Source organism: Macaca nemestrina, chromosome 8, assembly GCF_043159975.1.
Source record: "Macaca nemestrina isolate mMacNem1 chromosome 8, mMacNem.hap1, whole genome shotgun sequence".
NCBI lineage: Eukaryota > Metazoa > Chordata > Mammalia > Primates > Cercopithecidae > Macaca > Macaca nemestrina.
Genome location: NC_092132.1, coordinates 113,578,564 through 113,597,654, shown reverse-complemented (window position 1 = coordinate 113,597,654; position 19,091 = coordinate 113,578,564). Strand labels below are relative to the sequence as shown.

At 41.1% G+C, this 19,091-nt stretch overlaps 1 non-coding gene across 1 annotated transcript; it reads left to right on the top strand.

Moving 5' to 3' along the window:
* Nucleotides 1-9,438: 9,438 nt before the first annotated feature.
* On the top strand, nt 9,439-9,545 carry LOC112425720 (U6 spliceosomal RNA). The gene has a single exon (XR_003016849.2). It is a non-coding gene; the product is annotated as a U6 spliceosomal RNA (small nuclear RNA).
* Nucleotides 9,546-19,091: the final 9,546 nt, after the last annotated feature.

Here is a 19,091-nt window from a genome sequence, read left to right as displayed (position 1 = left end):
TTGAATTACCTAGTTCTATCTGTGTGTAGCTACAAGAAATGAGTATAGTGAGAATTTATTTTGGGTCCCATCCAGAAGTTTATTCTAGAAACAGATTATATTTTGAGTCAGCTACGAAGTGGCTACTTGCTAACATAAGCTTTCTATTTGCTCATAATGACAGCTGTCTCAAGCTGCAGTGAGCTCCCAGTCACTGGAAACTTTTTTTTTTTTTTTTTTTTTAAGGCTAGATATAACCATTTATCGCAGTCGCTGCAGATGGAATTTTTACCCTGGGCAGCAGATTACCTCTAAATTCTGATAACCTTTAAGGTCCCTTCTGATTCAAAATCTATTATTCTTAGATAGGGACCAGGAGCATTTTTCTGAGACTGCCCCAGAAAAAAATTTAAGAACTCCAGGCACACAATGACTCTTGTTCATCGTTTACCTGTTACTGCTGCCTGCCTCCCTTGCTTTCCATTAAGTTTGCAAAGAGTAGAAGATCTGGCTTCTGGGCTGCAATTTAATATGTGTGCAAAAGTGGTATCAGAATCCTGCCATTAATAGGGCTGTACTCCCAAGAACAAGGCCATGCTTTATTAGTTCCTCATCAATTAAGCAAGGGAAACCTTCAGGCTTCAAAACGAACTGTGTCTCAGTGGCGACAGAGAGATGATTTTGCCTGCAAGAGCAGAAATCCACCAGGGACAATGAATGCCTCTGTTCCACATGGGGAAAGGGTGGGGGTCATATCCACCCTCAGCAGCTATTTTCAGTGACAGAGAAAAATTCCCTCCTGAGGGAGGGCGTGACAAACAAGGTGACTGGGGGCTTTCTCAAACTCCACATTGTTCCGTACCAAGATTCCAGTACATGGTACTCTGTAGGAACACACATGGGGAATCCCAAACAAAGGAAATTTTTTCCTAGGAGAATATTTTTTCTTAAGAAAAAGTCATGGGCTGGGTGTGGTGGTTCACTCCTATAATCCCAGCACTTTAGGAGGCCAAGGCAGTTTGAGGTCAGGAGTTTGAGACCAGCCTAGCCAATATGGTGAAATCCTATCTCTAACAAAAATACAAAAATTAGCCAGACACGGTGGTGGGCACCTGTAATCCAGCTACTCAGGAGGCTGAGGCAGGAGAATGGCTTGAACCCAGGAGGCAGAGGTTGCCATGAGCTGAGATCGTGTCACTGCACTCCAGCCTGGGTGACAGAGCAAGACTCCCTCTTAAAGAAAAAAAAAAAAAAAAGTCATGGTTAGTAGTGACATCTATATCTCAACACATCAGTGCAGAAAGAGTTGAGAACTTCAAGGTATACCAGGTGTGGCACACAGGGATGGAAGGGAATGATGGTTATCAGATGTTATTATGGGACATAGTGAGAGGCAAGGACTGTAAAGTGGTAATGCCAGAAAATTAGGCTGATGCCTGGTTATGGAGGCCCTTGTGTGCCCAGTTACATGCTCCTGCAGGTGTTAAAGAGCCAGTAAAGGATCATGTTAAGGGATGTGACGTAGACGCAGCTCTGTCCACCACATACTGAGGGGACAGACTTGGATGCTCCACAGGCTTCTGAAGCCAAAGAAAGAAGTTTTAATTGGAGATATTAGTTTGGGCATCATTAGGGTATAAGTAGTTGATAAAGTTTGAGTGTTTGTCTCCTCCAAATCTCATGTTGAAATGTGATCCCCAGTGTTGGAGGTGGGGCCTAGTGGTGGCTGTTTGGCTCATGGGCACAGATCCCTCATGAATGGCTTGGTAGAGTCCTCAAGATAATGAGTGGCTTCTTGCTCTGTGAGTCCCCGTGAGAACTGACTGTTGGGAGAAACCTGGCACCTCCCCCTCCTGCTCCTCTCTCTTGCTCCCTTTCCTACCCTGTGACATGCCTAACCCCTCTTCTCCTTCTGCCAAGATTAGAAGCTTTTTGAAGCGTCACCAGAAGCAGATGCTGGTACCATGCTTCATGCACAGCCTGCAGAACTATGATGCAAATCAACCTCTTTTATTATTTGTTAAAATTTATCTATTTTTGAGACACAGTCTCACTCTATTGCCAAGGCTGGGGTATTGGAGTGTAGTAGTAGGATCACAGCTCACTGCAACCTTTGCCTCCCAGCCTCAAGTGATCCTTCTGCCTCAGCCTCCTGAGTAGCTGGGATTACAGGTATGCATCATCATGCCTGGCTATTTTTAAGTCTACTTTTGTAGAGACAAGGTTTCATTATATGGTCCGGGCTGCCTCTTTTCTTTGTAAATCACCCAGCCTCGGTATTTCTTTACAGCCATGCAAAATGAACTAAGGCAACAGATGACGAGGTCATGGAAAGTACGAAACCACCCAAAGGAACAGAAAATAAGACAAGTGTGAAGAAAATCAGGAACCTGTGAGTCGGATCAGAAAGCAACACATGAATCCATATAAGAGCAACCAGGAGAATCAGGAGAGCAAGGGGTTCCAGAGAGAGACACCACCAAAGCACCACAGAGAGCCACCTTCTTCCATTCAAGCACCACTTCCCCGCTGGGGGATGGAGAAGGAGGTACTTACATGCAGGCAAGTCTGAATCAAGGGTGAACTCTCCTTGAATATCAATTTTATTCTTGAAACTAAAGAAAAGAACACGCATACGGAGATACAGGATAGTGAAGTGGACACGGTCCTAGTCTTGGTGCCAAAAGGTTGAGTTCTGATCTCTGTCCATTCTGTGTGACTTTGGGAAGGGCACTTTACTCCTCGCAGACTTTATTGTCTCATCTGGCAATTAAGGGTGTTGTTTAGTATGTTCTCTGCTCTCAACTCAAAAGCCATTTCTATTAGGAGATGAAGTTGACCATTGTCTTCCCAGTCAAGTTGAACCAACAATCACCATCCTTCCCAATATCAGAAATATATCTGGCAATATATATTTTGAAATACCAAGTAGCAAGCTATTTCAAAAAATATCACGTTTCCTTTTCTGCCTTAAACCTGCCATAATGTACAGGTCCCAGGTCACATCTGGCTCTAATATGAAAATTATAAGCTCTGTTCCTTCTGATTATCAGGAGGAACATTCCTCTTGTACTACTCTAAAAGTCATCACAGAACATTCTTAAAAGTCTTGAATGAATCATTACATTCAAGCTTCTACAAGGTCATTTTGGGAAATGCAGTATTTCAGGGCACAGAAGGAGCATTTTACATGCACCTTAAGTGGGGACTTGTTGGTATTCACCCATCCTCTGCCAGGATCATTGTTCTGCTGTGCGGCAAGGTACCTCATCCAAAGCCCCAACCCACATCATGAGATATTCTTGTCCAAAACCCCAGACACACACATCTCAAGTTACTGTAGCCCAAATCTCCTCTATGTTCCAAGATACTCCTGGCCAGAGAAAAGGTAAAACAATAGTTCTTGGGGGAGAATAAAAGGCCTCTTATTACAGATAAAGACAATCCTCATAAAGAAATCTTGGCTGGGCATGGTGGCTCACGCCTGTAATTCTAGCACTTTGAGAGGCAGAGGTGGGCAGATTCCCTTAGGTCAGGAGTTCAAGACCAGCGTGGCCAACATGGTGAAACCCAATCTCTGCTAAAAAAAAAAAAAAAAAGAAAAAAAAGCCAGGAATGGTGACATGCACCTGTGGTCCCAGCTACTCAAGAGGCTGAGGCAGGAGGATCACTTGAGCCTGGGAGGTCGAGGCTGCCGTGAGCTGTGATTGTATCATTCTATCCCAGCGTGAGTGACAGAGTAAGACCTTGTCTCCAAAAAAAAAAAAAAAAAGAGGCAAGAAAGCAAGTTAGGAAGGAAGGAGGGAAGGAGGGAGGGAGGGAGGGAGGGAGGGAAGAAAGAAAGAAAGAGAGAGAGAAAGAGAAAGAAAGAGAGAAAGGGAGGAAGAGAGAAAAGAAAGAAAGAGAAAGAAAGAAAGAAAGAAAGAAAGAAAGAAAGAAAGAAAGAAAGAAAGAAAGAAAGAAAGAAAGAAAGAAAGAAAGAAAGAAAGAAAGAAAGAAAGAAAGAAAGAAAGAAAGGAGGGAGGGAGGGAGGGAGGGAGGGAGGGAGGGAGGGAGGGAGGGAAGAAGGAAGGGAGGGAGGGAAGAAGGAAGGGAGGGAGGGAGGGAGGGAGGGAAGGAAGGAAGGAAGGAAGGAAGGAAGGAAGGAAGGAAGGAAGGAAGGAAGGAAGGAAGGAAGGAAGGAAAGAAAAGAAATCCTGACCCCTTGCTTAAGTGACTAAGCTATCTCTGCATAAAGGTGTATAAAGGACCAAATGTGGCCTGACAGTCACAGAGTTGGGACTTGAGTGCTTGCCATCACCTCTCCATGCATTCTGACCACCAGCGAAGGCAGAATCTGTTTTAAAATATTCAAGACATGGTCCCTAGTACTACAATAGTACCAGCGCATGAAACTGAGGTGTGTCAATGATTCATTCTATGGGCATAGCGGATAATATACAGACTAGCCAGCTGAAGAACTGTGTCTCTAAGGAGTTCAACAGCAGGCATCACCAGCCCAGCCCACCATTAGTCCTGATACAGTGCTGCTGCCACCTCCATTTCCTGGAATGTTTGAAAAGTCCAGGGACCTCCTTCCTCTCTTTCCCTCTGGAAGCGATGTCACTGAGCCTAGTGTTAGGAGAAAGTGTAGTAAATTGCAGCAGAGAGAGACCAGATAGACGACAACATCTGTGAATTGGAATGAGCCAAACCCCAGTGCCACTGTGTCCCCACGTACAACTGAAGCAGCCAGATTCCCTCTGCCCCCACTGTCCCAAGCTGTCACCCCCATTTCCAAGGGCTCACCCTAGTCACTCGCACCCCTCTCCAAACTACAAACCCATATGTGATTGCCTCTGCCTGCCAATCGCTGCTACGCACCTCAGGGGTGAAGCCCCTCCTCACCTCACAGCCCCTTCCAGGAACCGCTGAATTCTGAGAGGCCTGAGTGTCTGACGTCCCTCAGGGAGTACCAGGCCTCCAACCGCAACTGACGGACCCCACGTCTCTGCTTTCATCCAAGTCCACACATAGAAGTCCATTCAGTCTTTTATTCTCTATGCTCATCAGGGGCTGTGCTGCCTTTCCCAAACCTAACCACACCCCCTAGTCTTGCCATGGTCCAGTCTGTAATTCCCAGTCGTTCATTACTCCATTGTCTCGTACCTCTGGGCCCACAGCTCCTGTCCGTGTCTTTCCCCCAGACTGTTCTCCTGAGCTCTAGATGGCAGGTGCAGTGCTCACGGACTTGTGCATCTAAGCAGCCTGGAAACATGACCCAAACCAGCACAGCCCAAGCCAGCTCGATGTCTGTGTCCTGACGCCTGCTCTTCCTAGGGGGGTCACGGTCTCAACGAACAGCACTGTCATCACTAAGGATAACATTGAGAGTCATCCCTGATTCCTTGCTCCTTCCTGCTCTCAGCCCACTGCATCTGATCCATCTGGAATCTTCTCTCTTCTACCTCCTGCACCTCTCAAACTCATTCACCCTTCCTCTACTGCCCACAAATCGAGTCAGACTACCCTCCCTCACCAGGACGACTGCCATCGCCTGTTCATTAACCTTCCGGTGTTCATATTGTCCTTTCTATTTATTCTTCATCCTGAAAAGCAAGTTTTTTTTTTTGAAATGGAGTCTTGCTCTCGTCCCCCAGGCTGGAGTTCAATGGTGCGGTCTTGGCTCACTGCAACCTCTGCCTCCCAGGTTCAAGTAATTCTTCTGCCTCAGCCTCCCAAGTAGCTGGGATTACAGGTACCCGCCACCATGCCCAGCTAATTTTTGTATTTTTAGTAGAGACGGGTTTTCACCATGTTAGCCAGGGTGGTCTCAAACTCCTGACCTCAGGGGATCTGCTTGCCTCAGCCTCCCAAAGTGCTGGGATTACAAGTGTGAGCTACCATGCTTGGCCTGCAATCTTCTTTTAAAAACATCAAGTTATCTTTCTGTTTAAAACCCATTAATAACTTCCCACATCCTTTAGGCTGAATCCAAATCCTTCCTGTGGACTCGTGTATCCTCAGCCTTCTACGCCAGCTTCCCCTACCTCACCCTTCCCCACCCACTCTCTCACTCTGTGCTCCAGCAATGCCTGCTTTCTGTAATGCCTCTTGAATTTTTAACTGAAACATCGATTCCATAAGGAGGCTGGTCCTGCACTTCATTTTATGATGCAAGCCCCACATCACCTCTGTCTCTAGCACCTAGAACCATTGAAGGCAAGTAGTAAGCATGTCCTGGATGAATGCTTGTGGGAACGAATGAAGGAATCACCATTTCCTAGGCCTTTCCTGTTTCCAGAAAAGTTTGCTTTCTAATGAGAATTGCATTTGCCAAAGTCAGTTTTCCCTGAATGGCCTGGCCTATGAAGACTTTATAGTTAGGGTGGCTACTTGTTATCCAAGTAAAACACCTGGGAGTAAAAGTGACTGTTAGAAATAGTTAAAATGATGTGGAGTTCTTTTTGTTGTTGTTGTTTTGTTTTTTTGTTTTAAGATGAAGTCTAGCTTTGTTGTCCAGGCAACAGTGATCTCAGCTCACTGCAGCCTCAGCTTCCCAGGTTCAAGTGATTCTCCTGGGCAGCCTCCTGAGTAGCTGGCATTACAGGCCTGTGCCACCACACCCAGTTAATTTTTGTATTTTTAGTAGAAACAGGGTTTCACCATTTTGGTCAGGCTTATCTCGAACTGCTGACCTCAAGTGATGGGCCCTCCTCAGCCTTCCAAAGTGCTGGGATTATAGGTGTGAGCCACTTTGCCCGTCCAAAATGATGTATTTTTGAATATATATTTATCAACTGACATTGATTGTGGTATATTGGTAGACCAATAGAGTAGTTCCACTTGAAGATAAAATAATTTATAAAAGTAATTTCAAAAGGAAAAAGCTTCCATTGCAAAAATTAAATATTTTTTAAAACTATTGCAAAATTAAAAATATTTCTTTAAAAGTTTAAATAATGAAAAATTTGTACACTAAAAGCAAAATAAATTATTGATATTGATTATCCAAATATTGGAGAATAAAGACAGCAGAATTATCATCTTGTATTATATATGTATGTTATATGTAAAATATTATATAACATATAATATATATTATAAACTATATAGCAATGTATTATATTACATATCCTAATAATATAACCTAATACATTATTATAATATATTACACATCCCATATAGTTATGTAAGTATTCATATTTTTAGATCAGCTTGTAAGATGCATTTGTCTCAAACACCACAACATTGATTTTTCAAATCATTTTTTTCCAAATGATCTTATTTTTAATTCTTTCACAAAATATAAATATTTTAGCCCAAATCTTTTCACGGACAGCATTTTTTGTTGCCTCCACTCATAATAGCTCTCTTTGACAAATACTTTAATAAGACAAGGCATCAGAAAAATTGCCAGATCCTTTTGAACATTCAGCTATACTTTGATGCAATGTTGTAGGTCTTCTTCATTTCATTTCATTTTAGTACTAAATATGTATTATTTTTCAGTTGAACCAAAGTGAAATCATAGAATATCAAAATTAAGTCCTGTTCATCATTTGCATTTGCATTGTTTAGTTTATTCAATTCTCCCCTACTTTTATGGAGATAAATTTCAATGGTTTCCTGCTCACAAACTTTGTTTTCATTAATGGCAACACTACAATTGGCTTAAAGTTTCGAAATCTAAAGGTTATTGGTGTTCTGTTTATTGAATACTTTTATAAAGATTTTCAACACATTTTGAATAAAATGTAAATAAAAACTAAAGGACTTATTTCCAAAAAATGTCAAAATCAACACAGAGCTTGGTTCACAAAGGCCCAGACATTTCTAAAATCCAACCAGGGATAAGTAGCAAGAAAGAGAGCACCAAACACCGTGCCAAACTTGTTATTTAATTCAACAACAACTTCATTAAGATAATTTCATGGTTTATTCTGTGTATATCTGAAAACCTTCATAGAGTGTGGCAACGGTGGCTTCTGTTTTGATTGGTAGAGTATCAGAGCTTGTTTGGACACAAGTATGAATTTTCAGTGTACCAATTCCAAATATATTTCTGCTCCACATCATTTATTTGAGTAAGAACATTAGTTTTACCAAAATGCGGTGTTCTGCCAGGTTTTGTTTTTATTATCACTGTAAAAACTATAATTTTATCTTCAATGTGGAACTTTATAACCGCATTTACAATAGCATTCACAACAATGTTCAGATGTTGAATTCGAGAAATCTTCCAGAAGCTTTACTTTGATGAATTGGACTATATATATATATATAATTGCAATCAACTGATTTTTCTACTTGGAGCATCTGATTACACTTTATAAAGCTGGCATCACCTAACTGCATGATGAGTTTTTCTGCTAATGACACACATCAGCAGCTATGATTTTACTGTTTGTTTGTACCCAGGAAACCTTGGAATTGAAAATGAGTGAAATTAATTTGGAAGATATAGATGATATAAGTAAATACATAGCTATAAATGAAAACTCATACTTCTCAGAGTAATCTTAAAACATACTTTCTGCCACTGCCTACAATCTTCTTAAAATAACTGTCATAGTAACTTTTGAAATAGATGTGGCTGTTCCTTTATCAGATTTGAGACAGCTGGTACTGATACTTCTGTGGTCCTCATAGTGCACAGCAAATGTTAACAAACATTAACATTTTGTACATAATATACGTCTATCATTAATGTTCTTACAAAACAGAAATTTAGTACTTTATTTTTATTAAATTTAATACTTTATTTTATTAAATATGTGCTTGTCTTAGCTCATTTTTGCAAATGGGTTTAGGGCAAGCTTGTCTAACCCACACCCACAACTTTGAATGCAGCCCAACACAAATTTGTAAACTTTATTAAAACATTATGAGATTTTGAGAGGATTCTTTTCCTTTTTTTTTTTTTTTTTTTTTGCTCATCAGCTATTGTTAGTGTTGGCGTATTTTATGTATGGCCCCAGACAATTCTTCTTCTTCCAATGTGGCCCAGAAAAGTCAAAAGACTGGACACCTCTGGTTTAGGGCAAGATAAAAATGCATTTCAAAAAATTTAAGTAGCAGGGTACAGTGGCTCACGCCTATAATCCCAACACTTTGGGAGGCTAAGGCGGGTGGGTTGCTTAAGGTCAGGGGTTCGAGACCAGACTAGCCAACATGGCAAAACTCCATCTGTACTAAAAATACAAAAATTAGCCAGCTGTGGTGGTGCATGCCTCTGGTTCCAGTTACTCGGGAGGTTGAGGCAGGAGAATCGCTTGAACCTGGGAGACAGAGATTTCAGTGAGCCAAGATCATGCCACTACACTCCAGCCTGAGTGACAGAGTGAGACTGTCTCAAAAATAAAATAAAATAAAATAAAATAAAATAAATAAAAATAAGTAAATAGCAATATATTACACCATACAATAAATGAAGCCCTCCAGGTACATTTTAGTGGAACCATTAATGATAACAGCTCAGTGCTCACTTCAGCAGCACATATACTAAAATTGGAATGATACAGAGAAGATAAGCATGTGCCCTGCACAAGGATGATGTGCAAATTTGTGAAGCATTCCATATTTTTGCTTTAAATTTCATATGTAACCAAAAACGAGCCTACGTAGCCAAGACAATCCCAAGCAAAAAGAACAAAGCTGGAGGCATCATGCTACCTGACTTTGAACTATACTACCAGTCTACAGTAACCAAAACAGCATGGTACTGGTACCAAAACAGATATACAGACCAATGCAACAGAACAGAGGCCTGAGAAATAATACCACACATATACAACCATCTGATCTTTGACAAACCTGGCAAAAAGAAGCAATGGGAAAAGGATTCCCTATTTAATAAATGGTGTTAGGAAAACTGGCTAGCCATATGCAGAAATCTGAAACTGGATCCCTTCCTTACACCTTATACAAAAATTAGCTCAAGATGGGTTAAAGACTTAAACATAAGACCTAAACTATAAAAACCCTAGAAGAAAACCTAGGTAATACCATTCAGGACATAGGCATGGGCAAAGCCTTCTTGACTAAAACACCAAAAGCAATGGTAACAAAAGCCAAAATCGACAAATGGAATCTGATTAAACTAAAGAGCTTCTGCACAGCAAAAGAAAATATCATCAGAGTGAACAGGCAACCTACAGAATGGGAGAAAATTTTTGCAATCTATTCATCTGACAAGGGGCTAATATCCAGAATCTACAAAGAACTTAAACAAATTTACAAGAAAAAAACAAACAACCCCATCAAAAAATGGGTGAAGGATATGAACAGACACTTCTCAAAAGAAGACATTTATGCGAGCAACAAACATATGAAAAAAGCTCATCATCACAGGTCATTAGAGAAATGCAAATCAAAACCACAATGAGATACCATCTCAGGCCAGTTAGAATGGCGATCATTAAAAAGTCAGGAAACGGCCAGGCACGGTGGCTCATGCCTGTAATCCCAGCACTTTGGGAGGCCAAAGTGGGCAGATCACAAGGTCAGGAGATCGAGACCATCATGGCTAACAAGGTGAAACCCCTTCTCTACTAAAAATACAAAAAATTAGCCAGGCGTGGTGGCAGGCGCCTGTAGTCCCAGCTACTCGGGAGGCTGAGGCAGGAGAATGGCGTGAACCCGGGAGGTGGAGCTTGCAGTGAGCCGAGATTACTCCACTGCACTCCAGCCTGGGTGATAGAGCGAGACTCTGTCTCAAAAAATAAAAATAAAAATAAAATAAAAAGTCAGGAAACAACAAATGCTGGAAAGAATGTAGAGAAATAAGAACACTTTCACACGGTTGGTGGGAGTGTAAACTAGTTCAACCGTTGTGGAAGACAGTGTGGTGATTACTCAGGGATCTAGAACTAGAAATACCATTTGACCCAGCAATTCCATTACTGGGTATATACCCAAAGGACTATAAATCATTCTACTATAAAGACACATGCACATGCATGTTTATTGTGGCACTATTCACAATAGCAAAGACTTGGAACCAACCCAAATTCCCATCAATGATAGACTGGATAAAGAAAATGTGGCACATATACACCATGGAATACTATGCAGCCATAAAAAAGATGAGTTCATGTCCTTTGCAGGAACATGGATGTTGCTGGAAACCATCATTCTCAGCAAAATAACGCAGGAACAGAAAACCAAACATCGCATATTCTCACTCATAAGTGGGAGTTGAACAATGGGAACACATGGACACAGGGAGGGGAACATCACACACCGGGGCCTGTCGGGGTGTGGGGGATAGGGGAGGGATAGCATTAAGAGAAATACCTAATGTAGATGACAGGTTGATGGGTGCAGCAAACCACCATGGCACATGTATACCTATGTAACAAACTTGCACGTTCTGCACATGTACCCCAGAATTTAAAGTATAATTTAAAAAGAATGAAAGGAAAAGAAAACCCTCCAAATGCCTTTCTCAGAGGTTCTGTGCTCCTCATACTGCAGGAGCCTGCAGAACAGCAAAGGGCAGTCTCTTCCAAAATGTTCCAATCAACCCCTAAATAGACACTCCAGGATTTTATAATATTTTAAACAAGGCCACTCACTTATCTTTTGCCTGACTTAAGATTTCTCTGAGATATTACATTGACCAAACTGTTAATAAACATGCATACATATTAAAAAATAATAATAATGACACCTCATATTATTAGTATTTTGTTTGTTTGTTTTGAGATAAGATCTCACTCTGTTGCCCAAGCTCAAGTGCAGTGGCACAATCACGGCTCATGGCAGCCTCAACTTCCCAGACTCAAGCGATCCTCCTCCCTCAGCCCACAGAGTAGCTGGGACTACCGGCATGTGCCACCACACCTGGCTAATGGGATTTTGTATTTTTAATAGAGATGGGGTCTTGCTATCTTGCTCAGGCTGGTCTCAAACTCTTGGGCTCGGGTGATCCACTCACCTCAGCCTCCCAAAGTGCTGAGATTACACGTGTCAGTCACCATGCCTGGCCAATATCTCATTTTAAAATGAAGAATCGAAGACATGTTACATCAAACAGGCTGCTAAGGCAATGGGCACAAACTAACTCAGTCCCAGGCAAACCAATATATGTGCCTCCTATATTCTTCCCTGGCACGAGATTTTCATCATTTCCCATTCCTGTATAAGGGTAAAATGTGGTAAAAATTTGGTAAATTGGCTGGGTCCAGTGGCTCACTCCTGCAATCCCAGCGCTTTGGGAAGCTGAGGTAGGTGAATCATTTGAGACCAGGAGTTCAAGACCAGCCTGGCCAACAAGGTGAAACCCTGTTTCTACTAAAAATACAAAAATTAGCCAGGCATGGTGGCAGATGCCTGTAATCCCAGCTACTCGGGAGGCTGAGGCAGGAGAATTGCTTGAACCTGGGAGGCGGGGATTTCAGTGAGCCGAGATCATGCCACTGCACTCCAGACTGCGTGATAGAGTGAGACTTCATCTTAAAAAAAAAAAAAAACATAAATATCTTCTTCCTCTAAGCATTTCTCCTGAAGAAATGCTTTAGTTAGTGGTGTTTTACTAACAAAAGTAACATGTGTCTTGAAATCCACTTACAGCCCCTCGGGCATCAGCAAAGTCAGATGCCACCTCTGCAAAAGCTGCCAACCTCCCTTGCTTTTCCCTCAAAGGGGGAGTCAAGATATTCAGTTGTTGCCAGCAGGATAAATCCAGGTTTCAAACTACATTTAGTCAAAACTCATTAGTGCAAACCTGACTGACCCAAAACTCACAATAATCTCTTTATGCTGGACTGAAATTAAGGTTTGCTATTGTTATCAAACACGGAACAAAGGGGAAATTAGATGCTGAACAAGGGATAAGGATACTTTCTATTTAGGAAAGCATTTCCTGATAGGTTCTCTAAGACAAGGGCAGCCTCCTCATTTCCACTGTTTCCTCTGACAACAGTGTTTACCTCATGGGTGTCTAAAAACCAAAAAGCAGAATTTGACTGTGAATTTTTTTTACTACAGATATGCAATCGATAGAAACCAATCCATCTTTCTACTTCTCAAATAAGGATGGTTTGTACAGTTTGTAGACTTTCTCAACTGTTCTTTCTTTAGCCAAGAGGTCTCAATACTGTAAAAACACTGCCTGCAGCAGCTGGGCCCTACCCACAGGGCTATCTGCTATTAGCAGAGCCACTAACGTGCTTTGTGGCCTTCGATGACAGCAGGTACCTCTCTGCGCCATTGTGCCAGCATCCCAGGCACTGAGAGGATGTAATTTCACATCCGTAGATGCAAGGGGGCCAAGTGAAAATATGCAGTTATTTGCTGCCAGCATCCTCTGCCCAACCATCAGTTCCTTGAAGGCAGAGCCCAGTTGCCTCCTTCTTGTCTTTATTGAGTTACCAAGCATGGTTAGTGCCTGGTGCCCAGTAAAGACTCAGCAGGCAATTCTTCAATTGAGTTCATCACTGCATTCCAAAGGGTCAGGGTGCCACAGCAACGACTGTGTGCTATTTGAATAGATTTGGACCTTATTTTGCCCCTTAAATTGAATAAACCCTTTTCCGCAAGAATGACAAATTAAATTAAGTTAAATAGCACAAGCATTTTCAGACACAATAATCTGGACAGGGTGTACACAGCATGCCAGTATGCACAACATGTCTTCCTTTTTTTTTTTTTTTTTAATGAAGATGGGGGTCTTGTTTTGTTTTGTTTTGTTTGAGACAGAGTCTTGCTCTGTCGCCGGGGCTGGAGTGCAGTAGCCCGATCTTGGCTCACTGCAACCTCTACCTCCTGGGTTCCAGTGATTCTCTTGCCTCAACCTCCCGAGTAACTGAGGTTACAGGTACGTGCCACCATACCCGGCTAACTTTTGTATCTTTTTGTAGAGATGGGGTTTCACCATGTTGCTCAGGCTGGTCTCAAACTCCTGACCTCAAGTGATCCACCTGCCTCAACCTCGCAGAGTGCTGGGATTACAGATGTGAGCCACTCACTGCACCAGGCCAGGGTCTTGTTTTATTGCCCAGGCTGGTCTCAAACTCCACAGTTCAAATGATCCTCCTGCCTCCACCTCTCAAAGTGCTGGGATTACAGGTGTGAGCCATCGTGCCCAGCCTTGGGATAGAGTTTTTCTTGTCTTTTTACCTGCAGCAGCTGGGCCCTGCCCACAGGGCTATAGCTTAAATTATTCTTATTTTTTAAAAAAAAACCATTTTTGAGGAGCTCCCACATATGTTATCTAAGGTTATGATAAATGCTATTGTTGCCCTTACCGTCCTCAAACTCACTGAATTTAACAGACCTGCCCAGAAAGTGTTCTGGTGCTGACAGCATAGTCACAGTAAGACAACACAGCTTCTCAAAGGTGAGCTGGAAAACAGCAGCCAGAATGCAAACCCGAGGCCATCTGGGGGATGCTCTTCACGACCAGGCTGACCTGCTCCCACATCAACACTTCAAGGTTGGACTTGTGGTCCTAGCTGCGCGGGGGGTGAGAAAAACTGAAATTAAAGATAGAGTGGAGAAAACCCCAAGTGCTAAACTTTGAGCAATTGCAGCCAGAAGGATTCGAAATTCTCTATAATTAGTATTGCTAGCTGCAAGGAAATGGATTTGTGATTGCTTTTTGGAACTAATCTGGTATATGTGTATTAAATTGGCAGAGGGTAATGGTTGGTATCCCTGGGGAAATGGGAGTCCAGTCAACTGGAAACAAGAGGGTGAGCTGAGATACAGAGGCACCCGAGCACTTATCCTGCTTTCTCAGTTGGGTGAAAGAACCAAGGGAGCTCAGTGTTTGCAAACATGTCTCTAAAACAGTGGTTCCCACTGGAATAGCTGGAGAAGCTTAGAAACTATTGATACCTGGACCCCACCCCCAAAAATATTAATTTCACTGATCTGGAGTACAGCTTGGGTATCCAGGTTGTCTTGTTTTTCTTTTGTTTTTTAAGTCTTATTTATTTTTGAATAGGGAATATATGCATATAGCATACAATTAGAAATGTACACAAGGACAATACAATACAATAAATGATATATGATGTTGAGCATTTTTCATGTGCATAATTGCCAAATTTATATCTTCTTTCATGAAATATCTGTTCAGATAGTTTGCCCTTTTTTTTTCTAATAGAGACAAGGTCTCCCTATGTTGCCCAGGCTGGTCTTATACTCCTGAGATAAAGTGATCCTCCTACTTCTGCCTTCCAAAGTGCTGGGATTAAGACATGAGCCACCATGTCCTTCCTCTTTTCCTCATTTTTTTAGTTGGGTTGCTTGTTTTCCTTTTTTAAAACTTTTCTTATTTCCATAGGTTATTGGGGAACAGGTGGTGTTTGGTTACATAAGTAAGTTATTTAGTGGTGATTTGTGAGATTTGGGTACACCCATCACCCAATTCGTAGTCTTTATTCCCCATCCCTTCCCACCCTTTTCCTCTGAGTCCCCAAAGTCCATTGTGTCATTCTTGTGCCTTTGCATCCTCCTAGCTTAGCTCCCACTGATGAGTTAGAACATTCAATGTTCAGTTTTCCATTCCTGAGTTACTTCACTTAGAATAATAGTCTCCAATCTCATCCAGGTTGCTATGAATGCCATTAATTCATTCTGTTTTATGGCTGAGTAGTATTCCATAGTGTATATATACTACAGCTTCTTTATTCTTTCATTGATTGATGGGCATTTGGGTTGGTTCCACATTTTTGCAATTGCGAATTGTGCTGCTATAAACGTGCGTGTGCAAGTGTCTTTTTCGTATAATGACGTCTTTTCCTAGGGGTAGGTACCCAATAGTGGGATTGCTGGATCAAACGGTAGTTCTACTTTTAGTTTTTTAAGAAATCTCCATAATGTTTTCCATAGTGGTTTTAGTAGTTTACATTCCCACCAGCACTGTAGAAGTGTTCCTGGTTCACCACATCCATGCCAACATCTATTACTTTTTTATTTTTTATTTTTTGATTATGGCCATTCTCGTGGGAGTAAGACGGTAATCACTGTAGTTTTGATTTGCATTTCCCTGATAGTTAGTGATGTTGAGCATCTTTTCATATGTTTTTCAGTCACTTGTATATCTTCTTTTGAGAATTGTCCATTCATGTCCTTAGCCCACTTTTTGATGGATTGTTTGTTTTCTTCTTGCTAATTAGAGTTTATTGTAGATTCTGGATATTCGTCCTTTGTCAGATGTATAGATTGTGAAGACTTTCTCCCACTCTGTGGGTTGTCTCTTTATTCTGCTATTTATTTTGCTGTGCAAAAGCTCTTCAGTTTAATTAAGTCCCAGGTATTTATCTTTGTTTTTATTGCATTTGCTTTTTGGGTTGTTGGCCATGAAATCCTTGCCTAAGCCAATGTCCAGAAGGGTTTTTCTGATGTTATTTTCCAGAGTTTTTAGAGTTTCAGGTCTTAGATTTAAGTCTTTGATTCATCTTGAGTTAATTTTTGTGTAAGGTGAGTGATGAGGATCCAGTTTCATTCTTCTACATGTGACTTGCCAATTATCCTACCACCATTTGTTGAATAGGATGTCTTTCCCCCACTTTATGTTTTTGTTTGTTTTGGCAAAGATGAGTTGACTGTAAGTATTTGGGTTTATTTCCGGGTTCTCTACTCTGTTCCATTGGTCTACATGCCTATTTTTATATTTTTATGAATAAAAATATGTGGTCTTATGTGGTGACTATGGCCTTATAGTATAGTTTGAAATTAGGTAATGTGATGCCTCCAGATTTGTCCTTTTTGCTTAGTCTTGTTTTGGCTATGTGGGCTCTTTTTTGGTTCCATATGAATTTTAAGATTGCTTTTTCTAGTTCTGTGAAGAATGATAGTAGTATTGTGATGGGAATTGCAGTGACTTTGTTGGCAGTATGGTCATTTTCACAATATTGATTCTACCCATCCATGAGCATGGGATATGCTTCCATTTGTTTGTGTCATCTATGATTTCTTTCAGCAGTGTTTTATAGTTTACCTTGTAAAGTTCTCTCACCTCCTTGGTTAGGTATATTCCTAAGTATTTTATATTTTATTTTGCACCTACTGTAAAAGGAGTTGGGTTCTTGATTTGATTCTCAGCTTGGTTGCTGTTGATCTATAGGAGAGCTGCTGATTTGTGTACATTAATTTTGTATCCAGAAAGTTTGCTGAATTCTTTTATCAGTTCTAGGAGTTTTTTGGATGAGTCTTTAGGGTTTTCTAGAGACACAATCATTGTGGGGAAAAGAAAGAGAGATCAGCCTGTTAGTGTGTCTATATAGAAAGAAGTAGACATAAGAGACTCCATTTTGTTCTGTATGTGAGATGCTGTTAATCTGTGACCCTACCCCCAACCTTGTCCTTGCAAGAGACATGTGCTGTGGTGACTCAAGGTTTAATGGATTTTGGGCTGTGCAGGATGTGTCTTTGTTAAACAAGTGCCTAAAGGCAGCTGGCTGGTTAAAAGTCATCACCATTCTCTTAATTTCAACTACCCAGGGACACGTACACGGCCAAAGGTCGCAGGGACCTCTGCCTAGGAAAGCTAGGTATTGTCCAAGGTTTCTCCCCATGTGATAGGCTGAAACAATGCTGCTAAAGGTTTATGGAGATGTTTGCATATGCATCTCAAGGCACAGCATTTTCCTTTAAACTTATTCATGTCACAGAGATTTTTGTTCATATATCTTACAGCTGATTTCCTCCCTACAATGATCCTATTGTCCTGCCACTCCCTTATCTTTAAGATGGTAAAGATAATTATCAATAAATACTAAGGGAACTCAGAGAACGGTGCCGGCGTGGGTCCCCTGTAAGCTGAGTGCCCAGTCCCCTGGGCCCACTTTTTCTTTCTCTATACTTTGTCTCTGTGTCTCATTTCTTTTCTCAAGTCTCTCGTTCCACCTAACGAGAAACACCCACAGGTGTGGAGGGGCAGGCCACCCCTTCAATCATATCATCAGTGAACAGCAGCAGTCTGACTTCCTCTTTATCGATTCGGATGCATTTATTTATTTCTCTTATCTGATTGCTCTAACTAGGACTTCCAGTACTGTGTTGAAGAGAATTAGTGAGAGTGGGCATCCTTGTCTCACTCCAGTTCTCAGGGGAAATGCTTTCAACTTTTCCCCATATAGTACAATGTTGGCTGTGGGTTTGTCATAGATGTCTTTTATTACATTGAGGTATGTCCCTCATATGCTGATTTTGTTGAGAATTTTAATCATAAAGTGATGCTGGATTTTGTCAAATGCTTTTTCTACATCTATTGAGATGATCATATGATTTTGGTTTTTAATTCTGTTTATGTGGTGTATCACATTTATTGACTTGCATATGTTAAACCATCCCTGCATCCCTGGTATGAAACCCACTTGATCATGGTGGATTATCTTTCTGATATGTTGTTGGATTCAGTTAGCAAGTATTTTGTTGAGGATTTTTGCATCTATGTTCATCAGGGATATTGGTCTGTAGTTTCCTTTTTTTGTTATGTCCGTTCGTGGTGTTGGTATTAGGGTGGTACTGGCTTTATAGAATAATTTATAGAGAATTCCTTCTTTCTCTATCTTGTGGAATAGTGTCAATAGAATTGGTGCCAATTCTTTGAATGTCTGGTAGAATTCAGCTATGAATCTATCTGGTCCTGAACTTTTCTTATTGGTAATTTTTTTATTACCATTTCAATCTCACTGCTTGTTATTGGTCGGTTCAGGGTGTCTAATTCTTCCTAATTTAAGCTAGGAGGATTGTATCTTTCCAGGAATTTATCCATCTCTTCTAGGTTTTCTAGTTTAGGTGTGTAAAGGTGTTTGTAGTAGCCTTGAATGATCTTTTGTATTTCTGTAGTGTAGTTGTAATATCTCCTGTTTTATTTCTAATTGAACTTATTTGGATATTCTCTCTTCTTGGTTAATCTTTCTAATGGTCTATCAATTTTATTTATCTTCTCAAAGAAACAGCTTTTTCTTTCATTTATCTTTTGTATTCTGTTTTTGTTTCAGTTTCATTTAGTCCTGCTCTGACCTTTCTTCTGCTGGGTTTGCGTTTGGTTTGTTCTTGTTTCTCTAGTTCCTTGAGATATGAACTCAGATTGTCTGTCTGTGCTCTTTCAGACTTTTTGATGCAGGCGTTTAATGCTATGAGCTTTACTCTTAGCGCTGCCTTTGCTGTAT